General features: G+C 40.6%; 1 protein-coding gene across 1 annotated transcript in view; it reads left to right on the top strand.

The window, feature by feature from the left end:
- Positions 1-1,230: 1,230 nt before the first annotated feature.
- LOC145403724 (uncharacterized) overlaps positions 1,231-12,409 on the top strand; it is a 208,742-nt gene continuing 197,563 nt past the window's right edge. Inside the window, exon 1 of the mRNA XM_080275404.1 lies at positions 1,231-1,333. The gene's annotated coding sequence lies outside the window, so the exon portion shown is untranslated. The remainder of the gene's footprint in view (positions 1,334-12,409) is intronic.

The following is a 12,409-nucleotide window of genomic DNA, read 5'->3' as shown; positions in this document are numbered from 1 at the left end:
GGGGCAGCGCCCTCTCTGGTGTGTGCTGAGGCTGTAGCCGAGGGTCTACTTACCCTTACACACACTGCGGCCGTAGCCGTGGGCCTGCCTGCCTGCCGGGAAGTAACTGAAGGGCGTACGGTGGCCATGAACGCGGTGTTACTCCCGTAGGAGGAAAAGGCAGGAGAGAGGTGCACAGGGGCAGCTCCCTCTCCGGTATGTACAGAGGCCGTAGCCGAGGGTCTACTTACCCTGGTATGTACAAAAGCCGTAGCCGTGGGCCTGCCTGCCCTTCGGGAAGTGACTGAAGGGCGTACGGTGGCCGCTCCTTCCCCATCACGTACGGTGGCTGTGAATGCGGTGTTACTCCCGTAGTAGGAGGTAATAGTGGATGAGGGGCGTACGGTGGCCACTCCCTCCCCGTCACGTACGGTGGCCGTGATCGCGGTTCCACTACTCCTCTCTCTGCCAGTCGGGGCACGTTCAGTAACTAACGGCCCGAGGCCGTCCCAAGAGGTGGCTGTGACTGAGGGGCATACGGTGGCCGCTCCCTCCCCCTCACGTACGGTGACCATGATGGCGGTGTCACAGGGGGAAAACAACTGAAGGGAGAACAATGACCGCTTCTTCCCCGGTACGTACGGTGGCCGTACCGCGGTGTTGCCTGGGACTGACTCTGGATCAATCCCACTCCAAACCTGGTGAAGGCTGCCCCGCTTGCAGGGTCGTTGTCTTTTCCCGCTTACCTGGTGTTGTGACAGTTGCGGGGAAGAGGGGCTCTGGACAGGGGTGTCCTGGTGACCCTCTTGTTCCGGGTCAATAGCCCCGCCGTGGTATCCTCCTGGGGTTGTGGTGTGGTGGTGGCTTGGTGGTGGGGTGGGGGGTGGCGGGGTGAGTGGTCCGGCGGCGGCGGGTATTTTAATTATGATTCGGAGATAACTTATATTCCTTTTTTCATGGTGCATTGAGAACAACAGATAGATTCTGGTTAACGTGTTATTTACATTAAAGTTTGTAAATACCGTGCATATTGTTTTCACTAGTGTGCAGATATTGTAACAACTATTATGGTCAATGATAGAGTGGGGAAAAAAAAAGAAAAAAGTTGAGGTTGTATCGCATCAATGGGAAACCACACTAGACTCATTACAGAAGAAGAAGAAGTCAGAATATTCAAACTGCACTAAGGGAAGGAGTTTATGTATATGGGGCGAGTGGTTATTATACTGGCGAAAGCTATGCCATATGAATGTATAACTTGAGGCTTGTTACCATGCAATTTATATTCAACTTTGTCATTCGTTTGGGAAATCGTAATTCATAGCCACCAGAACGCGTGGATACAACTTTATTGGTAAGTGATGGCATTTATTCTGTACGCAGATTTCGAATATAAGTTAATTATGGAGTAATCGTATTATTGAACCTTTAGTCTACTTTTTTCGTTTTTTCCCCCATTTTCTCATTTGATAATTTTGTTGTGAAGAGTTCGAAACGGTGGCAGTTCAGTTTTGTATTACCTTAGGATTGCTTTGGTAAGTTAGGATGGTTAACACGCTTTATTTGAGGCAGTAGAAGCACCTTACCAAATCAGTTCTTCCATCCTCCTGATACTCTGTTATATATTTCTGATCATTGCTGGAGAGGTAAACGTCTCATGTGAAATTTGTTTCCCTGTTGTTTTTATCTATGTTCCACTGTGCCAGTTAGTTTGATATTTCAAGAATGATAGCATAAGGTTGGAGGGGAATGTCCTAACGTAAGTGTTTAATTAAACCTAACCTAGCTTAAGTGTGCCCAACAATTTAATCTAACCTAACTCAACATCCAGTTGGGAAACTAAATCCACCTTTCAGTGCAGGGTCATTCCACGAAAATGTCAACCTTTTGTGTCAAAATCAGAATTGATGAAAAGTATGCAGATTATACATCATTTTAAAGCTTTATCATTGAATGTTATGAATCTGAAGAGAAAAAGAACCTAAACTGTCAACGAAGGGAGTTGCATAAAAAAATTATCATATTATGTCACCGAAGAAAAATCATTGCTGAATTTAGCAATTTTCATAACATCATTGACCAGAGTATGTTATTGTTTGGAATGCTGACATTGTGTTTTATTGAAAATGCGTCTATTTGAGTTGCGATTAACACTACAGTTGTTTACATATACTGTATCTTGTGATCAGAATGTAGCATGACCTTTAAATGGAAGTGTTTCAGGAGTAACATGTCTCACATTTTTTCCCCATTTTTCACATACACAGCCAACAAACTGGAGAATACCAACATAACTTTATATTATAAATAGGCATCCCAAGGCAATGATAATGTAACACTGGCATACTTTGAAACGAACCCTGGTAAGTCATATGGTCTGTCACACACGTTTCGTGCCCACTGTGAGGAACGTTACTGGAAAATGATGTAACGTTTCTCACACACACCTATGAACAAAAAATCAATCTGTGACTATTTACAATGCAGTTGTTCATTATGTCAAAGATGGTGAGATTGCTACAAAGCTATTAGCAGTAATTTCAAATACAGCCTTACACTCTAGCATTGAAGCTCAGGTGTTTAATAGTGCTATTTTTGATTACTTGAATTCTGCTGGTATTCATTTTACACATGTATCATTGTGGACTGATGGGGCAGCAGCCCACTTCAAGGATAGGTATTCTATGGCAGCTCTAACCTTTCACAAAGACATCCACAACTGCACTGTTGAATGGAACTTTCAAGAAAGTTACGGTATCATGGCAAGGGCCCACGTGATGGGGTTGAGGCTTTACTAAAATGGAATGTCTACAGGCGAGTTTTGCAAGGGCGCTGTACAGTAAGGTCTGCTGTAGAATTTTATGAGAAGCCTGCACAAACAACAGATGAAACTGAACTAATTTATGTTTCTACTGAATATATAAACACTAAGTCAAAATATGTAGAGATCTGAAAAAACTGTAAGGCAGCAAAATCCATTCAGCAGTGCAGGTCAGTAAAACTTTTTGGCCACTATAAAGTAACACTGTATCATCTGACTGCAGGCCAATCACCTTTTAACCCGTTAACCGCGGGCTTGTTTTGCTTTGACTTGCGGCTCCCGCGGGCATATTCGCGCTCCGACAGACTCTCTAAAAATATTTGCCAAAAATCAGTTATTAGTCCTAGAATATTAAAATCACATATGCTTATGGCACATACCTTCACCTTTCTCCTGGGGTGTTTGTTGAGCCTTCATCGAGTACCGTAGGACTTGTGGAGACCTCTGAAGTTGGGTAACGAAGTCTCCACTTTACACTTCCCGAGAACCCATAATACTGGTATGATTACCACAGCCTGATATTATCACCAGAAACACTATTCTATGATTTGGTTCTCAAATAGTTTGGAATCCATAGGCCTACTCCAAAAAAAAAAAAACACTGAAAGCAATGAAAATTACGAGGGCGTATGTCCTTCTTACATGACATCGTTCGCCGCTAGAGAGGTGGCCTGCAGTCCTTACGGACCCAGGTTCGAATCCCGGCTGGGGCAGGGAACAGTTTAAGGATTTGAATTTCATTAAATCAGGCTTTACCGATCTACCAGAAGACTCGCCGACATGTCGTAAAAATACCCCCGCTAATACCAATACACCAGTCCTGTATGAGACAGCCCTAGCATGTATTCAATATGGACGGTGGGTGTTAGCGCCGAAGTGGTGACATGCAGAGGTGTATGGTATGTAGGAGGACTGCTGGGCCTTGATAGCAGGCTGTGAAGCCTATGCTCAGAGTCGGACACATAAAAAAAAAAAAAAAAAAAAAAAAAAAAAGTTTATATTTCTATTACTATATAACACTTATATATATCTACAGTCTTTATCCATAAGTTTCCTTCAGTAATAGTAGTTTATTGTCACTGTAGGGATTCAATTTCTCTTTCAGTAAAATACGTAGCATTCACTTCCTCGTCCTGTATACTTGCGTTGAGAGTGAATGTCACTTTCACCTTCACTCTCATAACTCATAGTATTCATACATGCTAGAGTGAAACTTTCACTTTCATTACTCCTAGTATATATACTCATATTCTTATAATACTACTCATTTACATGTCTATTTACGTTCTCTATTTTATTTACATTATTTACATTTCTATTTTATTTACGCTATGTTATGCACTGTCACTTGCAGTAACTTATAAAACTATTTTCCACTGTTCACTTACATTTACATTCATTGCTTTCACTTGGTGTTTACACGTTATTTACAATTCCACTTCCACTGTTTTACTCACCAGAAAGATCGTAGTCACTCTTTATCAATTGTCAGCCCTTTACCTCTTTCCACACGAGGTTTAGTAGGGGGTAGAGGTCACAGGGCCCTTTGCATGGGGCTAAAAAGCGGCGGAAGTTTGCAGGCGCGAATCCGACGTACTTTCACCTTGAAAGAAGACAGTAAACTGATACTGGTGGGCCAGGGTGGCCTACCTAGGGAGAATGCATTACTGCCAACGTCAGCCTCGTGAGAGCTGCTAATATATAGCTATGAAATGATTGGCAGGATATGTAGACAATACATTATAAATTAGGTAGTTCCTGGTGAATGTAAATATCACTTAGGCTTCTCCCTTCCCTCCTTATATATATTTTTATTATGAGAATAGATTATACGGCATATTTCAAGGGGAAATAAACAGCGAAAATTAACGAACGAGTGCATGTGAGGTGTTGTCAGGTGATAATTAGCCAATTCCAGGTGTATGGCACTCTCACTTACCTTATTTCTTTTTGGTATATATTATTTGGTATAAGAATAGGGCATAGGGGTTATTTCAATGGATGAAATCAGTGGAAAATTCCAGGGAAGATTTACTTAGCGTAGAATACAGTATGGTGGCCTGCAATAGTTAGGTAGTTCCAGGTGAATGTAAATATCACTTAGGCTTCTCCCTTCCTTTCTTATATATATTTTTATTACGAGAATAGATTACATGGCATATTTCAAGGGGAAATAAACAGCGAAAATTAGTGAACGAGTGCATGTGAGGTGTTGTCAGGTGATAATTAGCCAATTCCAGGTGTATGGCACTCTCACTTACCTTATTTCTTTTTTGTATATATTATTTGTTATAAGAATAGGGCATAGGGCTTATTTCAATGGATGAAATCAGTGGAAAATTCCAGGGAAGATTTACTTAGTGTACCAAGGCCGGGCAGGTGAGAGTAGAGGATAATGGAGGGGAGGTAGGGAGGGGAGTCAAGAATGGGGAGAAATGGCTAAATTGTCAACAATGGATGGGAGTACAGATGAGATTAGGAGTGCTGACTTGTGTTGGACATTGGCAGTACTGATAGATGATACAAGCCACCACTTGAAAGCCTGGGCGAATTCAAAATAACAGAATCGCAAAAGTGACGCCCCGCGGTATGATCCCTTACTCCCAAGCGTCACGAAAGTGACGCCCCGCGGTTAAGGGGTTAAGCAGTGCTATCTTCAGGAAACTGGCTGTGACCCACTATCTAACTCCAGCACTAGCAGTGATAGGGAAAGTACACCATCTCTTGCCTAAATGTCAGAGTCATTCATGTCCCAGCCTGAGTCACAGAGTACTACTGATATTGAGGCAACACAAAAACCATCCCCAGGTAACTATGTACTAGTTCATTACGTTACCAAGAAGTTGTCAGAGCATTATGTTGCAGTGATAGAATCAGGTCCAGAGCCAGGTATGTTTGAAGTTAATTATTTAAGAAAGAGGGGCACTGACAGAATGGGTGATAGCCAGTTTCATTTTCTTGACAACCCGGACAGAGATGAGATCTTAGAGGATATGGTTGTGCAGGTATTGCCAACTCCTCATGTGTCAAGAATGGCACACACATTCATAGGGGTGAACTTTCCTTCCTCAGTCAATTAGTCTAAAAGGATGAATTTTCCATCTCGATGAGATAGTAGTTGGTCTTTAGTTTTTGTGTTGTTTATATCACTGGTGTGATATACATGCAGGCTTATCATGTAACTTTCACATCAGTTACTGGCTGTAGGGTTACTTACATATTATAAGGTAATTTATGTTCATAATATTCAAAATTACATTGTCCTTTTCCGTTTCATCACCCTCAACCCTGCTTTACAAGTATCATGTTTTGGTTAATTTATCATGTGTTTCACATTAGTACTTGATTTACATTGTTTTGTGATACTTACAATTACTGTAACCTTCATAAGAGATGATTTTGTAATTGTATGAAAAACAAAATTCACACAAGTAACGTTTCTCACTTTTCCTGTATCGTGTCTCATGGTCACATTTTCCTTAACAGTAGCAAAATTCTTAGGAGAAATAGAATATGCTGGGTATGGTTATGATCCTCATACATTGACATATTACTGATATGAAGCACTTCTTGATTGAACCAGTAAAATCACAGAATTATTGAATATACTCTTGCAAAGTGAAAGGTGGGGTAGCATCACTGTAACATTTCTCACGCCACTTTTAAAAATCTATATAAAATCAGAATAGAAACATATGCATTATCTGATTATGGCATAATTTAGTGTGAGGTGTTGGTAGTATACCTTGCAAACGGCATTTATTTATGTTGCATACATAAAATACAAGTGAGAGTAGATCAGTAACTTGACTCTGAATGTAACATTTCTCATGATGGAATGACCCTGCACAGTGGAAGGTTCTTCCATTACAAATTTACACCATACGTTAACAACTGTAGGTAACGTGATAATAAAAACAGTGGGAAATTTTTCAGAAGGAAAAGGTAATTTACCACCCTGAAAATAGTAAAAAAATACAGAAAAGAAACTGGAAGAAGATAAATTGATAAGGTCATTCTACTATCTCAGATAAAATGTATGTTTACCGTTTTGATCATACTAAGAGAAGAAATTTGGGCTTTGTGTTGTGATCAGTTTGTTAGCTGTGGGAGTATATACGGTACTGTCAATCATGTACTCCTCTGTAATGTAGTTTGTACATATGCGTTCTGTAGTCATAGCCCCTTCAAGAAATGTCTATCTATATACAGTACCCAGGCTTCTTCCCTCAAGGACAGGGAGGTAGCCGAGACAGGACGACACACTCCCAATTTTCTCATCCACTCAAACACATTCATTCGCATCTTAGCCCCAAAGTGGAGAAGGGACAGATCCTCACTGCACCACACTGCACGAGGGTCAACTGTGAAGTGCAACCAGTGACATCCGCAGCAGGTCCCGACAGCAGAGCTGGTTTACCTCTGCCATATGATAATGGACCCATCCCCTTACCCACACCTGACCTGATCAACTGATCCGACAAAATATGGGAGAATATCCCCTCAGGGCTGCGTCATCATTTATTCATTCACAATTTCTCTTCATTCATTTCTGTCATGCACAGCCACTTTTCCTTGTTCAACAGACATCCCTCTCGCATCCAGTGCTCTCTTCAAGAAATGTAACATCAGGAAATACAAAGTTGTTGCTCTGAAATATTGGTGAAAATTTTTAATGGAAAATACTCTAAACAATATAGATAACTGATTTACTGAATTGTCTACATAAACTACATTTATTCTAGTTGAATGACAAACCTAATTGCTTCCTATAAGCCGGGAAACCATTCACAATGCTGGGTGGTAACTACAGTATTTGACCAGCCCATACATGTTCCTGACTTAAAACACGTGGGTTGGTGGAGGGTAAGTGACCCCCTCCATAAAACAGCCATCTGAGGGACAAACAGCCACCCATTATGGGATTGTGACATCTGGCTGTGGATAGATAGATCATTTACTGTACTGTATATGCACAAATATTCATAAGTACAGGTCTTAAGAAGCTCAGAAAGGTACATTTGAAATATGTGATGTAATTATTCGGTCAGCCAACTGCCTCACCCTTCTTCATTTCATATTTTTTCATGTCTTTGTTGCACATTGAAATGAGAGCTCCAGTCACTGCTAAGGCCTAGCCAAAAGTGGACACGTATTGTTCCCCACCTTGAACATACAGTAATAATGTATGAGATATAGGCTAGCAATGGTGACTGTTGATAAATGTTGTATTTTTCATGTTTTTTGTTGCATTGTTAGTGGTTCACATCTTAATTGTGCTGGTAATGAGATGTAGTATATTTTCTATGTACAATATAGCTACATATGAATCGTGATGACTATGCATGTACCGGAAATAATAGTAACCCATTTGTGCACAATGACTCAAAATGAGTCAAAATGATGTTAGTCTGAAGAGGAACTGATGACACACTTGTCAGTGTTGGTCTGAAGGGATGCCAATTAGGCAATTCTGGGCAAAATTATTCACCAAATATTATGGTTTAGCTCGAAATGCATGAATATTTGATGCGTCATAGGGGAAGATGTCTATTTCCAGGCCAACACTCTCAAATAGGTGGCATTCTCTTAGTTTTTGTTTGGGGAGGAAGGGGAGGCTTGCGCGACTTTTGGCGATTTACTCGAAAACTATTGGTCTTATCAGAATTCTGACAATGCCACGTGAAAACTCGTAAAATTCTGCATCTAGACATATGCTTAGCACTTGCATTATGCAGGCAGAATTTTGTGCTAGAGTGTAGGACAGTTATTTTCACTGTTGAACAACAGAATTCTCACCTCATTTCGGTACTTTCTCGGTACTTTTACTCATCAATTTTGTGCGTTTTTATTAGCTTATTGTATAGTATAAACATCAGGAAAGATGATGGTATACAATTTATACCATTATAACTCATTTCTTGGATACATGGGAATGTTTTCCTTTGTGTAAGAGCCCAGCCTGCCCTCATAGCATTTCCTCTGATCATGTCATACACACTTACAGAAAACTTACGGTGTGCGAGGGGGCAACATTCACAGCCACTCCACAAGTTATTATTTTTTTAGTTGTAAATGAGTACATTGTTATACTTTTTTATACCAATAATAATGCAGTTCTGTAGCTGTTGTGCATTTTTCAAGGGTATATTGCATTTGGTAATCCTTAAGGAGGCATTGGACCACCTATATTTGCAGTTTTCTTCTGTTTTCTCCTTACCTTAGTCTTCATGGGGTTCTTTAAGTTTTTTCTGTTTGTTTTTCAAATTTCAGTGTTTTATTTCTTTCAAAAGTGGTGAAAGGCATTAAAAAGAGCAATGCTTGTTTAAGGACTGACACCATCTTGTGGTATGCGAAGACGGATGGACACCATTGTAGAATGTCATTTTTGAATGAAGTTACCAGTGCCTATTTATCCAAACCTAATCTGAATTTTTGTAACAACCCAGCCTTATTTATCCTAACTGAGCCAATTTTTGCTAACCAAACCAATTTTATGCTAACCTAACCAGTTTTATGCTGACCAGACCAAACTTAGGTACCATAACCAATCTTAATGTATCCCTTTTGTAACCATATTTTCTGTTATTGATGAATCTTCTTCATACTTGAAAATGCAGTACTGTACATCACTGAATCATTATAAAGGTAGGATTTTTATTTTTTTATTTTTAAGAGGAGGTCCTATGTCTCCTTAAGGATTACAGAGCTTTCTTTAGGTTATATTTATGGCAAAAAGAAGCTATCCTATTTTCTGATATACAGTATTTCCTCTGTTATCCGGATGTTTATTATCCTGACACTGTGATCTGGCTGTTTGAAACCATTATTTGTAGGGTACATTTCTCCATTTGATCCGAAAGAGATGCAGAAGAGAGAGAGTCCTCCTGGAATGATGCTGATGAGTGTCTGTAGAGTTTTGGAGCAAATGTGCATGTGGTAATGATGGGAGATCTAGATGCTAGAGTGGAAAATGTAGCAGTTAAAGGTGTAGTTGGTATGCATGGTGTGCTTGGAAGAAATGAAAATGGGGAATAAAAAATACGGATGTGTGTTGAACGAGAGATGGTGATTGGAAATACCTTGTTTGAGAAGAAAGATATTTATAATTATACCTGGGTGAGACAGGAGGGTGGAAGGGTTGTTGATAGAGCATTGTTGGACTATGTGGTTGTGTCCAGGAATGTAAGAGGAAGATTGTTGGATGTGAGAGTTTTGTGAGGAGGGTGGAGGTATGTCTGACCACTACCTGGTGGAGGGAAAGTTGAGAATAGGTAAGAGATGGGTGAGAGCTAGGAGACTAGGTGTGGCAGGGAGGTTTTGAAAGCGAGGGAATTGGATAAAAGAGTGAAAATGATAGAGTATTAGGAGAAGTTGAAATAAGTGAAGTGTCAGTGAAAAATCAGGAAAATGGCAGTGTGCAGGAGGAATGGCAGTTGTTTAAGAGTGCTGTGGTGGGGCATGAGGAAGAGGTGTGTGGTGGGAGACGAGTAGGTGGTGGTGTAAAAAAGGGAAGTGAATGGAGGTGCATGAAAATATGGCTGTGGCTGAGAAGAGACATGTATGTGAAGTGTGGCTGCAGAGGAAGGATGAGGTGTCATATGAGAGGTATAAGGAAAAGAGGAATAGGGCAAGAAGGGCTGTGCATGATGCTAAAGTGACAGCAGATGAGAGGCGGGGTAGGCGGTTGCCTAAGGATTTTCAACAGTTTAAGAAAATGTATTAGTGCTGCCTACTTCTTCCTTAGCCTTTATCATTCTTTTTCTGTGCCTACCCTCCTTTCTTACTATTTCTCCCTTCTTTCCTGTCACTTTTTATTGCTTTTCTTTCCTTTACAGATGGCTGTACATTGAGTGACAAGCCAAATGGTTTCCTGTAAGCCAAGAAACCATTTACATTGCTGGGTGGTAACCATATAACCAAACCATACATGTTCCCTACGTTTCAGCGAGTGGGTTGGTGGAGGGTTAATGCCCCTCCCCGTAAAACAAATAACTCTAAGTCAATGGCCACCCCTTATGGGATTATGGCATCTGACAATAGAATAGAATAGTAATATAAGAAAATGTTTTGGAAGGAGATGAAAAGAGTGTGAAAGGGAGAGTCTGGGAAGGAGGAGTGAGTAAAAACAGAGGATGGAAGGATGTTAATTGAGTTTAGAGATGTATCGATACCGATACCACAAAATTGTACCTATACCGATACCAGTACCAGTGAGGGAGGGTGGTGCCTGCCGTCTGAGGGCTGTGACACTGCCCTGAGCCACTGATGCAAGGCTACCAACCTGTCTCATACATGTCCATGGTGGCAGATGTGGCTTACTACCAAAGAATGTACTGCATTACTATGCGCCATGTACTCAAAGTAATATGATACTAAATATTTGGATATTACCAATAATTTTTTTTTTTCATCCTTATAAAACACCCAAATTCTGTTTAACATAATACCTTCCAGTGATTGATATGCTACACACTAAATTTCTTTTAAGTATTGGTAGTATTGGCAGACAATCGGCCAATACCAATTCTGATACCGATACTCTGAAAATGGGCCGATGCAACTGATACCAATACTGATATATCGGCACATCTCTAATTGAGATAGATGCAGTAAGGAAGATGAGCAGAGTATTTTAAAAGATTGTTAATTGTAGAGGAGGAAAGAGAGGCTGACATTGTGGCAGATGGAAGGGTGCAGGGAATAAATGTGTTGAGAGAGTTGATTGATTCTTTGATCAAGATGGAGGAAGTTCAGGAGGCAGTAAAGGAGATGAAAGCAGGGAAAGCAGCAGATATGAATGGGTGTGCTGTGGAATGCCTGAAAGATGGTGGAGCAACTATTGTGGAGTGGTTAGTAAGATTGCTGAATGTATGTTTTGTGAGCGGTATGGTGCCAGTTGATGGCACAAGCTTTTGTGTGGTTCCGTTGTGTAAAGTTAAGGGTGATAAGTATGAATGTACTAGCTTTAGGGGTATAAGTCTGTTGAGTGTTGTATGTAAGGTGTATGGTAGAGTGTTAATTAACCCGTGCCGTCCCGGCGACGTGAATTAACGCGGCAACATTGCAAGGTCCCTAATTTGTACAATTTTCAATTTTTCGAGTGATTTCGCGAGTGATTTTTGGCACGTATACACGGGACACCTTCCTCTATTCCTCTACAAGATGCCAAGCAGGAACAATGCCTTACACCGCATAACCTCTCCTCCCCCCCCTGCACGCCATTATCTCGACAATTCACCTGTTACCAGTGACCTGGCCAATAAAGACATTCAGGGCCAGAGTGATTCCCCAATTGATGACAATGTGGAGGACAAAGTTTAGAGGAAGAAATAGTCAGAAATGATGATCAGGTAATATGGGAAAAAAAAGGTCATGAATGGTGATGAGTTAGTGAAACAATGCTTATAATGCATATATTACTGTTTGAATACCAATATACTCTTGTACTACGTATAAATTCGTACCAAGTAAATAAATAAATACTGTTTATGAGTGGATAAAATAGTTACCCTCTCATAGAACTCTTTTTCTTTGGTGCCAGCCTGTTAGAAAACCCAGTCAGGTAAGGAAGTACTCACACCTAAATCCGGTATTTTAAACCTCAGG

The sequence above is a fragment of the Coenobita brevimanus genome, chromosome 61 (assembly GCF_032717465.1).
Source record: "Coenobita brevimanus isolate Jiangsu-jjx chromosome 61, ASM3271746v2, whole genome shotgun sequence".
In the NCBI taxonomy this organism is placed as follows: domain Eukaryota; kingdom Metazoa; phylum Arthropoda; class Malacostraca; order Decapoda; family Coenobitidae; genus Coenobita; species Coenobita brevimanus.
The sequence above is the reverse complement of the archived record's forward strand: the minus strand, read 5'-3'. Positions and strand labels throughout refer to the sequence as shown.